Source organism: Triticum aestivum, chromosome 6A, assembly GCF_018294505.1.
Source record: "Triticum aestivum cultivar Chinese Spring chromosome 6A, IWGSC CS RefSeq v2.1, whole genome shotgun sequence".
NCBI classification, from domain to species: domain Eukaryota; kingdom Viridiplantae; phylum Streptophyta; class Magnoliopsida; order Poales; family Poaceae; genus Triticum; species Triticum aestivum.
In genome coordinates, this window is record NC_057809.1 from 578,929,589 (window position 1) to 578,947,904 (window position 18,316).

The 18,316-nt window shown below is 48.5% G+C and overlaps 2 long non-coding RNA genes across 3 annotated transcripts; one reads left to right on the forward strand and one right to left on the reverse strand.

Moving 5' to 3' along the window:
• The first annotated feature begins 6,879 nt into the window (after nt 1-6,879).
• On the forward strand, nt 6,880-14,634 carry LOC123128659 (uncharacterized). The gene is made up of 3 exons (XR_006463355.1): nt 6,880-6,969; nt 14,394-14,474; nt 14,551-14,634. It is a non-coding gene; the product is annotated as an uncharacterized lncRNA (long non-coding RNA).
• Nucleotides 13,060-15,013, reverse strand: LOC123128658 (uncharacterized). Of its 2 annotated transcripts, XR_006463354.1 has the most exons (4): nt 14,484-15,013; nt 14,188-14,402; nt 13,411-13,566; nt 13,060-13,331 (listed from the first exon to the last, which is right to left on the reverse strand). It is a non-coding gene; the product is annotated as an uncharacterized lncRNA (long non-coding RNA). The 2 variants fall into 2 exon arrangements; XR_006463353.1 differs by having other exon boundaries at nt 13,060-13,566; nt 14,484-15,009.
• Nucleotides 15,014-18,316: the final 3,303 nt, after the last annotated feature.

Here is an 18,316-nt window from a genome sequence, read left to right on the forward strand (position 1 = left end):
CGGAGGAACACTTTGTGTGCTACCAAACGTCACAACATAACTGGGTGATTATAAAGGAGCTCTACAGGTGTCTCCAAAGGTACATGTTGGGTTGGCGTATTTCGAGATTAGGATTTGTCACTCCGAATGTCGGAGAGGTATCTCTAGGCCCTCTCGGTAATGCACATCACTTAAGCCTTGCAAGCATTGCAACTAATGAGTTAGTTGCGGGATGATGTATTACGGAACGAGTAAAGAGACTTGCCGGTAACGAGATTGAACTAGGTATTGGATACCGACGATCGAATCTCGGGCAAGTAACATACCGATGACAAAGGGAACAACGTATGTTGTTATGCGGTCTGACCGATAAAGATCTTCGTAGAATATGTAGCAGCCAATATGGGCATCCAGGTCCCGCTATTGGTTATTGACCAGAGACATGTCTCGGTCATGTCTACATTGTTCTCGAACCCGTAGGGTCCGCACGCTTAAGGTTTCGATGACAGTTATATTATGAGTTTATACGTTTTGATGTACCGAAGGTTGTTCAGAGTCCCGGATGTGATCACGGACTTGACGAGGAGTCTCGAAATGGTCGAGACATAAAGATTGATATATTGGAAGCCTATGTTTGGATATCGGAAGTGTTCCGGGTGAAATCGGGATTTTACCGGAGTACTGGGAGGTTACCGGAACCCCCCGGGAGCTATATGGGCCTTAGTGGGCCTTAGTGGAAGAAGAGGAGAGGCGGCCAGGGCTGGGCCACGCGCCCCTCCCCCCTAGTCCGAATAGGACAAGGAGAGAGGGGGCCGGCACCCCCCCTCCTTCTCTCTCTCTCTTTTCCACCTCGCGAATCCTATTCCAACTAGGATTGGGGGGGGGGGGGAGTCCTACTCCCAGAGGGAGTAGGACTCCTCCTGGCGCGCCTCTCCTAGGCCGGCCACACCCCCCCCCCTTGAGCCTTTATATATGGAGGCAGGGGCACCCCAGAGGAACACAAGTTGATCCACGTGATCATATTCTTAGCCGTGTGCGGCGCCCCCTGCCACCGTAGTCCTCGATAATATTGTAGCGGTGCTTAGGCGAAGCCCTGCGACAGTAGTACATCAAGATCGTCACCATGCCGTCGTGTTGACGGAACTCTTCCCCGACACTTTGCTGGATCGGAGTCCAGGGATCGTCATCGAGCTGAACGTGTGCTAGAACTCGGAGGTGCCGTAGTTTCGGTGCTTGATCGGTCGGGCCGTGGAGACATATGACTACATCAACCAAACGCTTCCGTTGTCGATCTACAAGGGTAGGTAGATCTCACTCTCCCCTCTCGTTGCTATGCATCACCATGATCTTGCGTGTGCGTAGGAATTTTTTTGAAATTACTTCGTTCCCCAACAAGTCACCATGGTCGTAGTCAGCACGGTCGTCGGCCTCTTCATCGGGGACGTACTGGGTGCGGCCATCCTGACTTTGGGTCTCATCGGGGTCGTAGGCACGGCCATGCACACCCTGGAAGATCACGTCCTCCATGTACTGGTTGTAGAAGGGGTCGTCGATCGTTGGCGTTGGGGTTGTCATTCCGTCAAACAAGACGCGGGGGGGCGGCATGGTGCCCGTGAACGGTGCCCGGCCTGCTTTCTTTGCATCTCGACGGACGGCCGCCCGCTGCTGCTGGACCCAGGCATGACGTTGAGGTCGATGACGGCCACGGGGCGCGGTGTGGATGGCGCGAACAAGCACACGTCCGGCAACGCCGAGAAACGGGTCTGGCCGTCGTGCCTTGGCGGAGGAAAGCTGGGCGACATGGGCGCGGCACGCGACGTCGGCGACTGGCAGTGCGTAGGCCGGGCGACCGACGAGCCTGTGCTCGCTGGGCCGACGGCCGCTGCATGGAACCCCGTCGGACGGCCCATGCCAAGCATGAGGATGGCGTGCGCTTTGTTGACGAGGTCCTCCTTCTCGTCGGCAACGGCCTTGCGCCGCGCGGCCTCCAGCTCCTCGCGCTGGGCGGCGAACTCGGCCGCGGCGGCATTGACCTTGACGACCGCTCGCCGTTCCCTCCTCTTCACCGAATCCGCGTCCAACTTGGCGATCTCCTCCGGCGTGCACTCCGACCGCGGCTTCCTTGGCGCCTTCTTCTTCACCTTTGCGGGCGGGTCGACGGCCAGGCCGCCGGAACTCGGCGGGGCGTCGGCCATGGACGGGGGAGAGGGGGCGGCGGAAGGGACGTGGGAGGGTTTGGGGGAAATGGCGCCAAATGGGCGTGGTGGGGGGGTGGTTTCTCCCACCGACGGGCGGGCCAGGGGAGGACAAGCGCGCGCGTCCCATCCGTCCGCGCGCTGTCCGTTTCACCCCAAAACCGACGCAAACTTGGGCCGGGGATGGGTCGAAAGCGGACACAAAGCGGACAAAAGTCCGTTTGCGCCCGCGCGCTGGGCCGTCTCGTCTGTCCCTTTTACCCCAAACGGACGGGGGCGGACAGGATAGGGTCACACGGTGGAGTTGGCCTTATGTCTAAAGTAATACGAAACTCGAAATAACCATTATTGATGTTAACATTAAGACCAATTCAATATCAACAAAGTGAATCTAGATCAAAACAAGCGGGGGCCAATATAATACCAAAATTGAACCAGCAGGCAGGTGTAATCAAGTAATTCATGTCATAAGAGTTGCAACGGAGTAAGCAAGTTAGGATTATGCATGTTTTACCCCCAGCACGCACTATCCTGCAGGGCTAAACACGACCAACACGTGTTCTAGTCAGCCCCACCACTGAAACGGCATATTTTATTTTTTCTTTCCATTCCCTTACCTTATCTCCTGGACTCCTCTAGCGAGTCAATTACACCGGTGGTGCTTAAACTTGGCACAAATGGTCACTTTGGTGCTAGAACTTGCGGCATACAATGAACTGGTGCAACAACTTGGCTCGGACGTGCAAATACGGTGCTAATCACACTTGGGTACAAAATCGATGCTGACTTGGCGCGCCAGCATGGCATAGGGCCCACTGTCAATAACGGGAAGGCGTAGAGTAGGTTTGTGGCCTTTTTTGCGAAAACACCCTCAAAAAGTTTTATTTCTCACAGAAAGCCCCTAACAACACGGCAGTTGCCATTTCATTTTGACTCCATGACACATGGGCCCCACCTGTCAATATGTGAAAACAAAAATAGATCAAACGCCTTCGCGTCTCGAACTCAAGACCAACTGTTGTATAGCTAGCCGTCCAAACAACTGCACCATTCATGTTTGCATTGAGAAACACTGATAACAGTCCTTAATGTAGTACAAGGAGGAGGCGTCTGGGACTTCTATGAGCTGTAAATAGGGCGGCACATTTTGCACGCACTGACTTTTTAATACTTTTGTAAAACATAAGTAATAAAAATAATGTGCATATTAATGATTAGTAAATAAAATTATTTAAATATACACACATGTATTATAAAAATGTTTGGTAAATACGGACATTTAAATATTTATGAAGTAAAATATTTAATTGATACAGAAAATATACACTTGTAACTTATATTTAAATTATACAAAATGATGAATAAAAACATCCATGTGGTATAATTTTCACTCGTGATTTATATTAAAAAATATTATATAATTTAAACATTACCCATGAATGAATATTCATGTGAATTTTTAAATTTAAATTATGAATATTTATTTTTACGAACATTGAACTATTAAAATGTGCACATAATTATTGACATGTTTGTATGATTAGAAAATACTTTGGAATTGTAATGTTAAAATACTTGATTTGTTATTAATTATCCAAAAAATAAGAATTCATGAATATCATTTTAAATATATTAATATTTTTAAAATAATACGTGAACAATTCTGAAACGTAAGTTATTTAGTTTGTATGTATAATATTTATACGACATGAATAATTAAATGTTATTTTTATTACTGAGATCATAATTTACATACCTTTTAAAAAGTTCTAAAAAAACAGGTGCAAATGAGCCGCATCCGCACTCATCACAGTCCATTTCAGCTCCACAAGCATGTTTGTTCCGCTACATTAAGTGTTGAGGGAGCTGTGACGGTGTCAAACCTATTGGAGACTTATTGCAAAGCCTCGGGGCAACAGATAAATAATGAAAAATCTTCCATTTTTTTCAGCAAGGGTTGTCCTCAGGTGATGAGGGATAACATAAAACAAACTTTGAACGTGCACAATGAGTCTTTGAGTGAGAAATACCTTGGGATGCCTACTGATGTGGGTCAATCAAAAATGGGCACGTTCAAATATTTGAGAGACAGAGTATGGGAGAAAGTCAGAGGGTGGATGGAGAAATTGTTGTCTGCAGCAGGCAAGGAGGTACTTATCAAGTCAGTGGCCCAAGCTATCCTAGTTTATTCTATGGCTTGTTTCAGGTTACCCCGAGGTTTGTGTGAAAATATTACCTCAATAATTAGGCAATTTTGGTGGGGAAGTAAGCAAGGAAGGAGGAAGCAAGCGTGGGTAGCATGGGATGTGATGACTCAACCAAAATACATGGGAGGTATGGGTTTTAGAGACATAGAAATTTTCAACCTTGCTTTGTTGGCCCGTCAAGCTTGGAGGATTCTGGATGATCCGAACTCTTTAAGTGCAAAAATATTAAAAGCTGCATACTTCCCAACTTGCGGTTTCTTGGAAGCAGAGTTGGGGAACCGCCCCTCGCAAATTTGGTGAGCTGTGATTGATGGAAGAGATGTATTAAGGCAAGGACTTATTCGGATGGAAGTACTATAAATATTTGGGAGACAAACTGGATACCTAGGGCTGGTCCGTTGCGCCCCATAATATCTAGATCAGATAATCCTCCGGTGTTTGTCTCTGAACTGATTGATGCAACGACAGCAACATGGAGAGAAGATTTGATAAGAGCAAATTTTATACCTTTTGATGCTGACGCCATTATGTCCATCCCGTTGTGCACCAGGGTAATTGATGATTTTTGGGCCTGGGAGGCCGAGAGGAGCGGGAGATTCACAGTAAGATCATGCTACCGGATGGTCATGAACAAAAATTCCATAGAGAGAACTGGATAGAGGAACATGCTGGAGCATCTGACTTTACTGCAAGAGGAAAAGCATGGAATGATCTATGGCACATTAAAGTCCCAACGAAACTGAGGGTGTTCTTATGGAGACTTGCGCAACATTCCATGCCATCCATGGATGTACTGCATCATCGCAACATGGCGACCACACACCTTTGTGCGCTCTGTGGCTGTGCCGACTCATGGAGGCACACTCTTTTTGATTGCACCATGTCACGATGTATTTGGTCTTTGTCAGAGGTTTCTTTGGTTGAAAGAGTTAGCATGAACACAGATACGAATGCTCAGAATTGGCTCTTTGCAATGCATGATCAACTACCACAAAGGGATTTTGTGCCTTTGGTTGTAACTCTCTGGTCGGCATGGAAGGCGAGACGTAAGGCAATATATGAAGGTATCTTTGAAAGTCCAGACTCCACACATCAGTTTATTAAAGCCTATCTGAGGGATCTTGACACACTTGAGGAGACAGGAAACAAGCCTCCAGAACGGCGACAAAGCAGACCGAACCAGTGGCTCAAACCTCCAGACGGAATGTTCAAGTTCAATGTCGACGCTGCAGTTCCCCAGAGCCGGAGTCGCGGCATAGCAGCAACGATATGTCATGACCAAAATGGATGCATTCAGGGAGCATCAGCATTAGTGGTGAAAGGAAGTTTTGATCCTCCGACTGTTGAGGCTCTGGCTATTCGGGAAGCATTGGCACTTGCTGCAGATCTTAATATACAAAGTGCACATGTAGCTTCGGATTGCAGAACGGTGGTAGATGATATTAAGCAAAGGAACCCAGTAAGCTATGGGGCGATCTTACATGAAATAATAGATCAGAGCTCTTCTTTAAGTAGATGTAGCTTTGTGCATGAGTTTAGGAGCTCGAATTTCGAGGCTCACAATCTAGCGAAGCATTGTTCAAATTTAGGGGTGGGCCGCCATGTTTGGTTAGGGCACCCCGGTGATCTCTCTTTTGTACCCATGAACATCGTTTTGATCTAAATAAAGCTTCGCGAGATTGTCTCAAAAAAAAAACATTAAGTGTATTTATCCATTTTGTCACACCACTAAATTATTGTTTATCCATTTTGTTACGTGAATACTAGAAGTTGTAGTGGCTACGTCCTACTGTGCAAGGAATGGTCGAGGGTTCGAGACAAGGGGGCTTCATTTTTCGTCAATTTCACACTTCACTAACACCCACCTCTCGCAGAGCTGAAAGATAAATAAAATGCAAATTCATTGGGGGGGGGGGGGGGGGGGGGGGGGGTTGCAAAATTAAAAAGGCCTCACTGACAGCAGGGCAGATGCCACATTGGCATGCCAACTCAGCATCATTACGTATCCAAACATGATTTGCATCGTATTTGCACGCCCGAGCCAAGTTTTTGCACCAGTTCAATGTATGCCACAAGTTCTAGCACCAAAGTGATCGTTTGCGGCAAGTTCAAGCACCACCGGTGTAATTGACTCTCCTCTAGCTGCCTCAGTTCGACCTCAATGAGGCGTTTCCCACAAAGTGAGACGGTGAGATGCCAGTCCGCTGTCCGGGGCCATCGCCGTCGCCGGCGGCAAGTAGGGATCCCTTGCAGGTAGCACGGCCCGCGTCCGGTGCGTCCAAGCCCGGGCCTAAGTTGTGGCAGCTGCTCCCATGCCTATGTTCTCCTCAGTTCGAGCTCAGAGACGATTCACACAAGGTGAGATGTTGTCTGCCGTCTAAGGCTGTTGCCGTCGGCAAGGCGAGAGCTATTGCGGGTAGCACCGCTTGCATCCGGCACGCCAAATAAGTTGTGGCAGCTGCTCCATGCCGTTGTTCCCCGTCAAATAGCATCGCGTGCAGGGGCGGTCAGCTGGTACCCCAAGATACAGCACAAGCTCGTGAAGACTCACTTGAAGTTTGGAGCTCGATGCAACCTCACAGGGAGAGGTGAGTGCTACCCCCATATGCTACTTCATCTACCTGTAATTTCCCTTTCCTGTAGCTCAAAGTAATGGAAACAGAGGAGGGGCAGAGTGTATGCACATATGCATGTACTCTTAGTTTTCAATCACACGAGCGCAAGAGCAAGAGGCAAGACTACATTTAACTGGAAAACTAAATCATGAAGGAATAACCAGCAACTAATTTGTATGCATATATATCTTTATTTGAGCATAAAACTGTTGTACATCTAACATCAAAAGGAATGGTACGATAAAGTATTACATGACTTGACTGGCTACCCAAAACCTAGAAGAACAAAGAAACAATTTCAATGACAAAATTAAAGCGTGCAAGTATATTAAAGTACATATGTGCCAGAAGTTCTGAATTTATGTCTTGTCAACATATATTATTCATGAACTGAGAACCACAAATGACTGCAAGCGCAATTAAGTAGCAAAAGGTGGTTATTTAGGCTTCAAAGTTAAAGCCAGAAAGAAGTAACCGGTCAATGTCTGTTATGAACTGAGGGACCAATCAAATCTGATACTATTCTAACCTAAATACTACATGAGTACACATAGTAAAGAAATTCTAAAGCCGCTTGACTTGAAGTAGCCTCTGCAGGCTTGTCAGTGTGGATTGCACACAGAAAATGCATTGCTCTACTTGTCTAGTAATTAACCATCTGCTTGACAGGACAAAAGACCATATGCTTGACAGGACAAAAGGATATGATAATTGTATTAGGCTAGTATTACTGTACCACCAATTCAATCAAATGGTCTCTGGTGCTGCACATCCAAACTACACTGGTTAATTGTAGCCTATGATTAACTGATAGATTGATCAATAAAGCAATTTAATTACAGTCCGCGATTGGGCTAGGAATTGTGGTAGCCTGTTAGTTGGGCCTTGGAACTGTTCTCCTTGGAGCCGAGCTGCGCCGCCATGGCGGATAGGCCTTCCACACGCTTGGATACCCCACTGCCACCCAACAACAAGTGGTGCAGTGGATGCATGGGAGATCCGCACACGCACACACGTCTGCTGGGTCCAGTGCCAAGGGAGCTAGACCTAACCAACAAAGAACTTGCCAAAGACGTTCTAATCTGCCAGCTAATCTACAAAGAAATTCTAGAATCAACCAAGAATTCTACCCTGCGCTCAAATCTGCCGTTAACCAAAAGATGTCTACCTAATATACTAATCCCAAATCCAGAGGATTTTTTTAACAAATAAGAGGTATATTTAATGCAACACCAGGAAGAATGATATTGTTGCACCTTGAGTTCATGCCTCATGGAAATCAATTTCTACATCTGTTATGGTCGGCCGGTCATATGAAAGGCCCATCGGACAATCTTAGCCCACAAGTTATCTTAGGTTAATTCGTGTGCAAGTTATCTAGGTTATAAATATAAGTTGTAAGACTCTTTTCAGATCAAACAATAAGAAGAATATTATCTCCTATTGCCCGGCTCCCTGAGGAGCCGGAAACCCTAGCCGCCAACAGCCCTAGCTGCCGCCCTTCTCCTCTCCCGCGACGGCGCCCAGCCGCCGGCGCGGCCGCTCATCGCCACGCCTAGCCCCCTCCTTCCCCTACTGCCTACGGCCAAGACCGGACAGAACCCTAGCCCCTAACACCTTGGTATCAGCTAGCTTCGGTTCGATCATGTCTTCACCGCCGCCCAACCCGTCTCTTCCACTGCCGGTCACGACCGTCGCCCCGCTCCTGCTCGCGCCGGGATCCTCCGTCGCGCCCGCCCCCGTCGTCCTCACCCCGGAGGTGTCCGGGGCGCTGCGGGACCTCACACAGGCGGTCCAGGAGATCCACCTATTCTTGGCCGGGTCCTATGGGCCGCACCCGGCTGCGCCGCCCATCACCGCCACCGCACCGCCGTGGCTGCCGTGGCAGCCGCCGCACCAAGCGGCCCCCGCCGCGCTCGCCGGGCTACTGCAGCAGCCGCTGCAGCTGCCATCCATCGCCCCGTCCTGGCTGTCATGGTAGCCGCCGCACCAGGCGGCCTCCGTCGCGCTTGTCGGGCTGCTGCAGCAGCCGCTGCAACTGCCATCCACCGCCACCACCGCCCCGTCCTGGCTGCCGTGGCAGCCGCCGCACCAGGTGGGCTCCGCCGCGCTCATCGGGCCGCTGCAGCAGCTGCCATCCACCGCCCCTGCCCTGGCTGCAGTGGCAGCCACCGCTCCTGGCGACCTCCGCCGCGCCCGGCGCTCCGCCGCAGCAGCCGCTGCAACTGCAGCAGCCATCACCGGTCAGCTCCGGCCCCGCATCGACCGCGCCGAGGGGAGTCCCGATCCACCAGATCAAGTTCCCGCCGTCGCCATCACCGCTTCCCCAGGGCGTCCCCATCCAGCAGATCAAGCTTCCGCCGTCGCCGTCACCGCTTTCAGCTTGGATCACTACCCGCCATGTGTCGGCGACGGTGAGGCTGCAGGCTGCTGCACGCGGCCTCCTAGCGCGTCGGCGTGTGCGGGAGTTGCGTGGTCTGCAGCTGCCGCTCCTCCCAGTTGCGCTTCGCTGCGCAAAGGACCTCGATCTCATCCACTGCGTCGGGGATCTTGGGCATGCTGTTTTCCTCACGGGCAGCGACCTCCAAGTCTACGACATTGGTGGTTGGGGGGGCGCACCCCTCCTCGTCATTCTCCATCGCAAGCCCCCCACTCTTCCCTGTGCGGTGCAGACCAACAGCCGTCCGGCAGGAAGAAGGCATGGTGTCACCGACAACAACGCACCACGTAGCACCACTGCATTCCGTCACCGGGCGCCGCAAGGGCGCCTCTGCTGGTCACTCTTGCGACCACTTCCAGGTGGTCCTACACATGCACTCCTTTTGTCCAGATGGTGTCCATGGGATCCAGGTGGCTGTACACGTGCATGTCCGACGTGCGGATGGTGTCCACTTTTTGTTAAGGGGTCCAAAATAAAGCGTCCCAGTCCATTTTAGGTTGAGAATAATAAAACAAGCCGAGATGTAAAAGGCTTGTTTTTAGGTGTTAGGTTTGGGTTGCGTCGAGTCATGGTTATAAGTTGGTTAGGCTGCAGCTTGAGGACAAGCTGCATGTCCAGGTGGGGTGTAGTGTTAGAGTACGTAATGGGCCTAATGGGCCCGTTAGTCTTAGGGATAATTAGAGATAAGAGTCGCTTTCTTAGGGTCAAGTAAGCCTTGCTTGGGAGTCAAGTAAACCTCTCTATATAAAGAGAGGAGATGCATCAATCTAATCAAGCAAGAATTAAGAAGGAAATCCTTCCATCTTGCCCGGCCGTGGGCAAAAGGCCCCCGGCCGGCCTTCTTGCGCCCTCCTTCTAGCAGCGCCATAACAATTTGGTATCAGAGCCCCGCCTCTACCTGGCAGGTCCGTACGGGCCGCCCCCACCACTCCATCCAGCCATGGCCGCGGGTCAGCAGGCGCTTCCGTGGTACTCGGCACCGGGGGCCATCACCGGACTCCATCCAGCCATGGCCGCGGGTCAGCAGGCGCTTCCGTGGTACTCGGCACCGGGGGCCATCACCGGAGGCTACTCGGCGCTCCCCGCCCAAGCGGCCGCACCGCCGCCTTGGGCGCAGTGGCCGCCGCAGATCGCGCCGGCAACCCCGCCACTTCTCGCCACCATGGAGCCGCAGTGGCCCCCCTGGACCGCGCCGGCCGCGCCGTCCTCCGTCGCGCCCTACCGTCCACCGGCCTCGGAGCAGGGTCCTCCACCGGCCCCGCCCAGCCCTAACCTGCGCCTCGGAGCAGGGCCAGACCCAGCAGCTTCTTCCGGCGTCACCGCCGGCCCCCACGCCGCAGGCGCCGCCGCCATCGACAGTACCACCACCCGCGCCTAGGGCTACGGGTCGGCCCCTGCACCGGGTGCAGTTTCCACCGTCACCATCGCCGATCCCCGCTTGGGCGACCGGCTCGTCTCCGGGCCCGGTCTACTCCACGGCGCCGGAACACCCGACGCCCTCCCTGCGGTTTGATCACCCCTCCAGCTCGGCGAACTATGCCCCGGCGCTTCCAGACCCAGCATACGCGTCGGCGGCGACTGCGGCCGCCCCCGGGCACGGCGGGCCGACACCCCCTCGCTTCGCCAAACTGGACTTCGCCACCTACGAGGGCACGGAGGACCCCCTCAACTAGCTCAACCAGTGCGAGCAGTTCTTTCGAGGGCAGCGGACGCTCGCTTCGGATCGCACCTGGCTTGCGTCCTATCATCTTCAGGCACAGCGCAGACCTGGTACTACGCCCTCGAGCAGGACGAGGGCGGCATGCCACCATGGGAGCGCTTCCGGGAGCTCTATCTCCTCCAGTTCGGGCCTCCTATCCGCGGGAGCCGACTGGCGGCCCTCGGTCGCTTACCTTTCACATCTGCGGTGCAGGACTACGCCGACCGCTTCCAGGCCCTGGCGTGCCACGCGCCGGGCGTCTCCGCAACTCAGCGCGCCGAGTTATTTGTGGGCGGCCTACCAAACCATATACGCGTGGACGTGGAACTTCGGGGACCCCAGGATCTCCAGTCGGCCATGTATTACGCCCGCGCATTCGAGCGCCGCCGGTGGCCATCCAGCAGGAATCACCGTCCCAGACTGCTGGGTCGCTACCCGGACCGAATTCCACGCAGGGTCGGCCCGTGCAGGCTTCTGCGGCACCCCTCGCCGCGACCGCGGGGCGCCCGTTCCGCCGGCTCACCCCAGCTGAGATACTCGAGCGTCGCCGCCAAGGGCTGTGCTTCAACTGCGACGAACCCTACAAGCCCGGCCACGCCTGCCCGCGACTCTTCTACCTGGAGGTGGCAGACTACAGTCCGGAGGACGCCGTCGCCACCGACCTGGCCGCCCCAGATGTCGAGAAGGTGTTTGACGCTGGTTGATTCCCTCGAAGAGTTCAAGCAAGCGCTTCCCCACCTTACAGCTCGAGGACAAGTTGTTTGTGCAGGCGGGGAGAAGTGTTATGGCCGGCCGATCATATGGAAGGCCCATCGGGCAATCTTAGCCCACAAGTTATCTTAGGTTAATTCGTGTGCAAGTTATCTAGGTTATAAATATAGGTTGTAAGACTCTTTTCAGATCAAGCAATAAGAAGAATATTATCTCCTATTGCCCGGCTCCCTGAGGAGCCGGAAACCCTAGCCGCCAACAGCCCTAGCTGCCGCCCTTCTCCTCTCCCGCGACGGCGCCCAGCCGCCGGCGCGGCCGCTCATCGCCACGCCTAGCCCCCTCCTTCCCCTACTGCCTACGGCCAAGACCGGGCAGAACCCTAGCCCCTAACAACATCAGAAAGGGACAAACGCATTGAACGACATCACTTTGATATAGAATAATGAAGAGCGAACATGAGACAACTAAACAATAAAACATGAACTTATGTTTATTTGGCATGCAAGAATTGAAGCATACATGATAAAGATGAAAAATCAGCAAAGATGTATCTACAGAACCTCTGAGCAGCAATGCATATACTTTACACTGTTGATGTTCTATAGCTAGGATCTCCAGTTTAACCAAATATCACTACCAAATAAATGGAAATAAATAGTTCACAACCTTGAGCTCAGTAACAAAAATCCTAGAGCATGAATGCGCAATCGTCCTCTGAAGGAGAGACGCAATGACTTGCAATATTTTTTCCCTTTTATTTTTCATAAGAGCTTTTATTCAATTTTTGTATCCAAATCCCCCCTCCCCCTCTAGCAATGCATATACTTTACACTGTTGATGTTCTATAGCTAGGACCTCCAGTTTAACAAAATATCACTACCAAAGAAATGGAAATATATAGTTCACAACCTTGAGCTCAGTAAAAAATATCCTAGAGCATGAATGCGCAATCGTCCTCTGAAGGAGAGACGCAATGACTTGCAAAGTTGCAATATTTTTTCCCTTTTAGTTTTCATAAGAGCTTATTCAATTTTTGTATCCAAATTGATCTGCCTAAATATTCAAGCTGATACTTAGAAGGCACAAAGTTGAAAGACAGTTGCAGAACCTACCATTGCATTTGACTAAGAAATTCACAGGATTTTAAGATGAGACAGAAACAGCAACCTTATATAACTAAGGAGCACCAGTTAAATCATGCATCGGGTAGTTCTTAATGGAAACAAAACTGTATATAATAACTTTAGTTATGTATCTTCAGGATGAAAAGCATGGGAAAGAAGTGAACCAGAATCAATAAGTTCATTGAGAATCTGCCACTCATGATTGCTGTCAATATACATGTGAACACTTTTCTAGATTTCTTCAAGCTCAGTCATTTTCTTTAAGACAAGCTCTTCCATTTTGCGAGCTTTCAAATGCTTCAGTCTCTTGACCTCAACCTCTACCCAAACAACGGGGGAAAGGAATTTCACATGACATTTACTATAATTTAAAGAAATTAGCTTGATGAAAATAGAAAGAAAATAAGTAAATAAATAGACAATCAAGAATCAACTCTAACCTTCTTAATAAGGTCATGTGCAAGGCATCCTTGGGGCATCGCTGTATTTTGTGAGACTGAAATCAAAGAAGTAACATGATCAAAGCATTTCTGTTCATCTAATGGTGTGTCTATTAGACTCCATAACTCAATGAGTGTGCTTCCATGATCTTGTAGCTGCAATAGATAATGCAAATTTCAACAATATGGATCTTTGATACAAAGAAATATGGAACAATATTTAGCAGAAGTTGAAAGGAAAGCATGCTAAAATGCACAAGTCAGTAAACCATACACTGGTCAGGAATAAAACTGAATTAGGATGGCAAACCATGTCATGTATAGTGTATGTAAATCATAATGGAATGGCATAAACCAAATAAATCAAACTACAAAAGGTTTAGAAAAATTCATGATATGCTTTGCTAAGCTGAATCGCATTATAATGTCAAGTCTCAAATTCAATGACTGGCATACTGGAGGTCAAATAGTAAAACAATATATGCCAAGGTGAAAGCATTGAAGTAAGATAGATACATGCTCCTGCTTTTATTAAATGTACAGGTACATTGAATCATAAGAGTTACAAGCAAGACAACATATTCGACAGTTCAGGAAAAATAAATCATGATATGATTTGCTAAGCTGAATCATATTATCAGGTCAACTACTCAAACACAATGACAGGCCCATACTGGAGGTCAACAGTAAAACATATAGACTAAGGTGAATACGCTAAAGATACACACAGACCCATACTTTTGTTAAATGACAAACATGAACAGCAAACATCAGTACCTTCCGGAGCCTCTGTTTCTTTTCTTGATTTAGTGCATGAACTTTTCCTGCAAGCCTATCAAGTGTGCTATCACTTATACTCATGGATTTGATTCTTTCCAATTCAACAAAGCTGGGATGAACTTCATATAATGTCTTCTTAAGATCAAGAGACATCATGTTGCACATTTCATTAATACACTTGATCTGACCATCAATCTTTGCAGTATGAGATTCTGAAAACACATCAGGACAAACAATTTAAGCGTCAGAATTGAAAGATTCAGGAAATGATAGGCTTATACCAGGTGTCTAACCTTTTCTGTGTGGAGCTCATCACTGTCCCTTCTTTCTCCCTCACCTCCCTATCTCCTTTCTGCCCAGGAGCGCCATGGATTTCTGCCCAGGAGCCACCATGGAGCCGACCGGGAAGCGTGCTCCGGCCTTCCTCCGCGTCACCGGCACACCCCCCCGGCAGATCCGGGCCCTGCAAGCTCCGTCCGCTGCCGTTCTGCATCGAACCGCGAGCCCTCCCGGGCGGCACACAGTGACGAGCTCGGGCGCGCGTGGAGGAGAGGAGGATCTGAGGCTTAACGGTGGTGCAGGGTGCTGTGCTCGCCGGCGCCGACCGGCGCACGTCGCGGCAACGGATCGAGCGTCGCCGGGGTCGGTCGCCTCCTGGCGGCTGGGATCGGGAGGTGAGGGAGAGCCCGTGCTCTATTTTTTGCTTGTGGACCAAGGGTTGAATATTGGAAACTACAGGGGGCGTTTAGAAAAACAACCTGAACGAAACGTTTTTCTCACTTAATAAAGGACTGCGGGTTGAATACTAAAATACAGAGTTTCCCCGTGCAAAGATTAGGTAAAGATAAAGATATAGTGTGGCTTTCGTTTCTTAGCCACTAGAGTTTCCTCGTCGCACTGGTTAGCTGCGTGGTCGTGTTTGCCGCTGTTTGTGGGTTCGACTCCCACCAGGGCGTAGTTTTTCTTTTATTTTCACGCCTCGCTGCCTTAAATGGGTCGGCCCAGGTCATCTATGCCCTATCCGATTCATCGACTGTTTGCCGGGGCCATTGCAGAGAGTAGGCTACTGTAGCAGACGGCCTTTGTATGTCCAGTGTCCTGTAGCAACCGAGTTTTAGTGCTTTAAAAATTTTAAGCTTTTTTTATAGAAAGAATATATTTTTAGAACGCAAACAATTTTCGAAATTTCTGAAGATTTTTTGAAATTCCGTACATTTTTTGAAATTGGGAACATTTTTTGAGACCTAGAATTTTTTTTGAAAATCCAAACTTTTTATTAAAAAGCGAACATTTTTTGAAACTCCCGAACAAAAATTGAAACACGAACATATTTTTTGAATTTCAAACAATTCTTTAAATGGAAACATTTTTTGAAACTCCCAAAAAAATTGAAAGCATAAACATTTTTTGGAAATTGGCCAACAAATTTTGAAAATGGGAACGTTTTTTGCGTCCTGACAGGGCCATCGGAATATAACCCTGTCAGGACGCAAAAAATGGCGCGCCCCACCAGACACCCTGTCTAATGGGTAGCGCGAGTAATAGCCTGTTTTGCGCGACCGATTTGATCTTCAAGATGACCTTTGATCAAAAAACAATCAACATGAAAGTTATTCGTCTCGTCGAAACGGTCAAGATTGCTTTTGGGATCGTTTCCATCCAAGGTCGTTTACCACCTTAATAGTTACTCGCAAGGTGCAGCCAGTTTAAACCGAACAGTTTTGGAAAGTTCAGACAAAACCAATCCGAATTTGACTAGGGTTTTGGACATGAATCCAAGCCTTTTCCTTTCACGGGAAGTCTAGCCACCTCTTATATACCTAAGGGGTGACGACCGATTGAACAACACACAACGATCAAATCATCTACCACTTTTTATCTTTTATCTTTTCTCCTTAACCCTAGTTTTTTTTCTTCCTCGTTCTTCGTCTGTTCTTCTTGTTGCAGGGCGGCGAACCTCGAGGCCCTAGGGGCGATCAGGTCGACCTAGGGCAGCCCACAGCCGCCGCGCGCCCTGACGGGCTCCCTCCCGGGTGCGTGGGGTTTCGGGTCTTCAAAAGCACCCACCGGATTGCTTGCATACCGCGCTTTTGGCAGGTCTCCTTCGATGTGAGCTGCGGTGCATCACCCCCGGCGTCGAGCGTACATGGTGACATGTTCATGTGCGAACATACTTTTTGGCGACTCCGCTGGGGATGAAGCTTTGAACGGTCTCCAGCCCGTTCTTGTTACAAAGAGATCGTCATCTAGGGTTTGTAATCTACAAAGGTAATATGAATACCCAATTCACTTATGTAGATGCAAATAATGCATATGTTGTTGCCAGATCGCTTAATGAGCATAATGTATCGGCTAGCCCTAGTTTTATCAATTATGCATCTAATTATTCGTAACAGCCGATTCAGAATAATCTTCATGCTTCAACTTCATATAATTTTAGCAACATGCAAGATATGTATCCCAACTCCCATGCATCGGCAACCCCACAAATCTATATGCCGATGAACAACATGATGAGTTTGTTTAATCAAGTCGAGACACACCATGTAGGAACTTCCAATAGTATGCAACAAAGTGTTTCAACTTTTTATTCATCGGCAAATAACTTGCAGTATGTTAATCCAAACGTGTCGGTGGATAGGGGAATTGGACATGCTACTACTAGTTATTCAGCCAATTACCCTCAAACATCATATGCTACACCTCATGCTACTAATTTTCTGGCACCATATGCAACTGTTGATGTCCATAATTCGGCTCCGCACCTTCATGGTCATGGCCGAATAAGTGAAACTTCTACAGGAGCACAAATGCCTTCACCTACTACCGTGGCATATCATGTCCCCCCAACACAATTACAGAATTTCGGCAACATCTCATTGACAAAAGAGTCTAAAAGCATCGAGGGGCAACCATATCCAGATTGGGTAATTGAGAAAAAGCTTACATTCTCTTGGGATTTGTGCAACGCTATTCGCCAGGAACTAATAGATGGCGGGAAGCCTCATGACTTTGCTACTGTAAAAGCAAGAGTTGTGCAAATGATGCATTCGCCTAGTTCTGTAGCAACCAATGTGCCCCCTAAACAATTGCAAAGTTTCGGCACCTCATTGCTAAAAGAGTCTCAAAGCATTGGGGGGCAATTTCATGAGGAGTGGATGCAAATTGAGATGAAAAAGTTTAAAGCTCGCCAAACTAAGATGTGGGCTAAAATAAGACAAGAGCGAGAAGGCTTGCAAATTCAAAAAGAGAAAAGTATTGATTCAGGTAACAAAGAAAATCCGGTTATTGAAAAAGCCGAATCAAATAGTATGTGTACCGAATCTATCGAAGAAAAAGAGGATGCCAAGGCATTGGACAGTTATTCAAAAGTGGAACATAGTATTATTCAAGTGATAAAACCATCATGCTCTCCCAACGTGTATGAAGAGGTATGTCTACCAAGTGATTTACCTATTTTCAGATTTGGTCACAACTTTATTGTTGATGCATCTATTAGAAAAAATCTTATAAGTAATTTTGAAGGACCAATGATGAAGGGTAATTTACTTGTGAGCAACAAAATTGTTACAAAGTATATCGGTCAACCTATTGTCCCATTCATAAAGACCGATAGTGACTTATTATTGCAGCCAAAGGCTTCCCCATTGCTTTACTTAAAACTTATCTCTAAGGGGGTAGCTTTGCTTGTTTCATACTTGGCTTTCACTTGGTCTCAATTGAGACACGTGTGTTCTAACTATTTTCGTTTCAAAAATTTAAAGCCAATGTTAAATTCTTTTGAGAAATCCGATGCTAATATAATATCTTATCCAAAGACATCGGATTTAGAGTGGAAAACACAATGCATAGCCGAATGGGGAGATTCCAAATCTGTACCATTTGTTTGCTTACCTCCAAAGCCGTTCGTACACCAAGATCGGCTAGAAAACAAGAAGTATACCTTCAACTCAAGCATGTGTGATCAAATATTTGATTTGTTGCTGAAAAATAATTACATTAGAATTCTTGATCACTATGTCAAGCCATCCATCCAGGGACGAATGTATTGCAAGTTGCATGATTCGTCCAAGCATAATTTCGAGGATTGCAACATGTTTTGTCAAATAGTTAAATCGGCCATTGA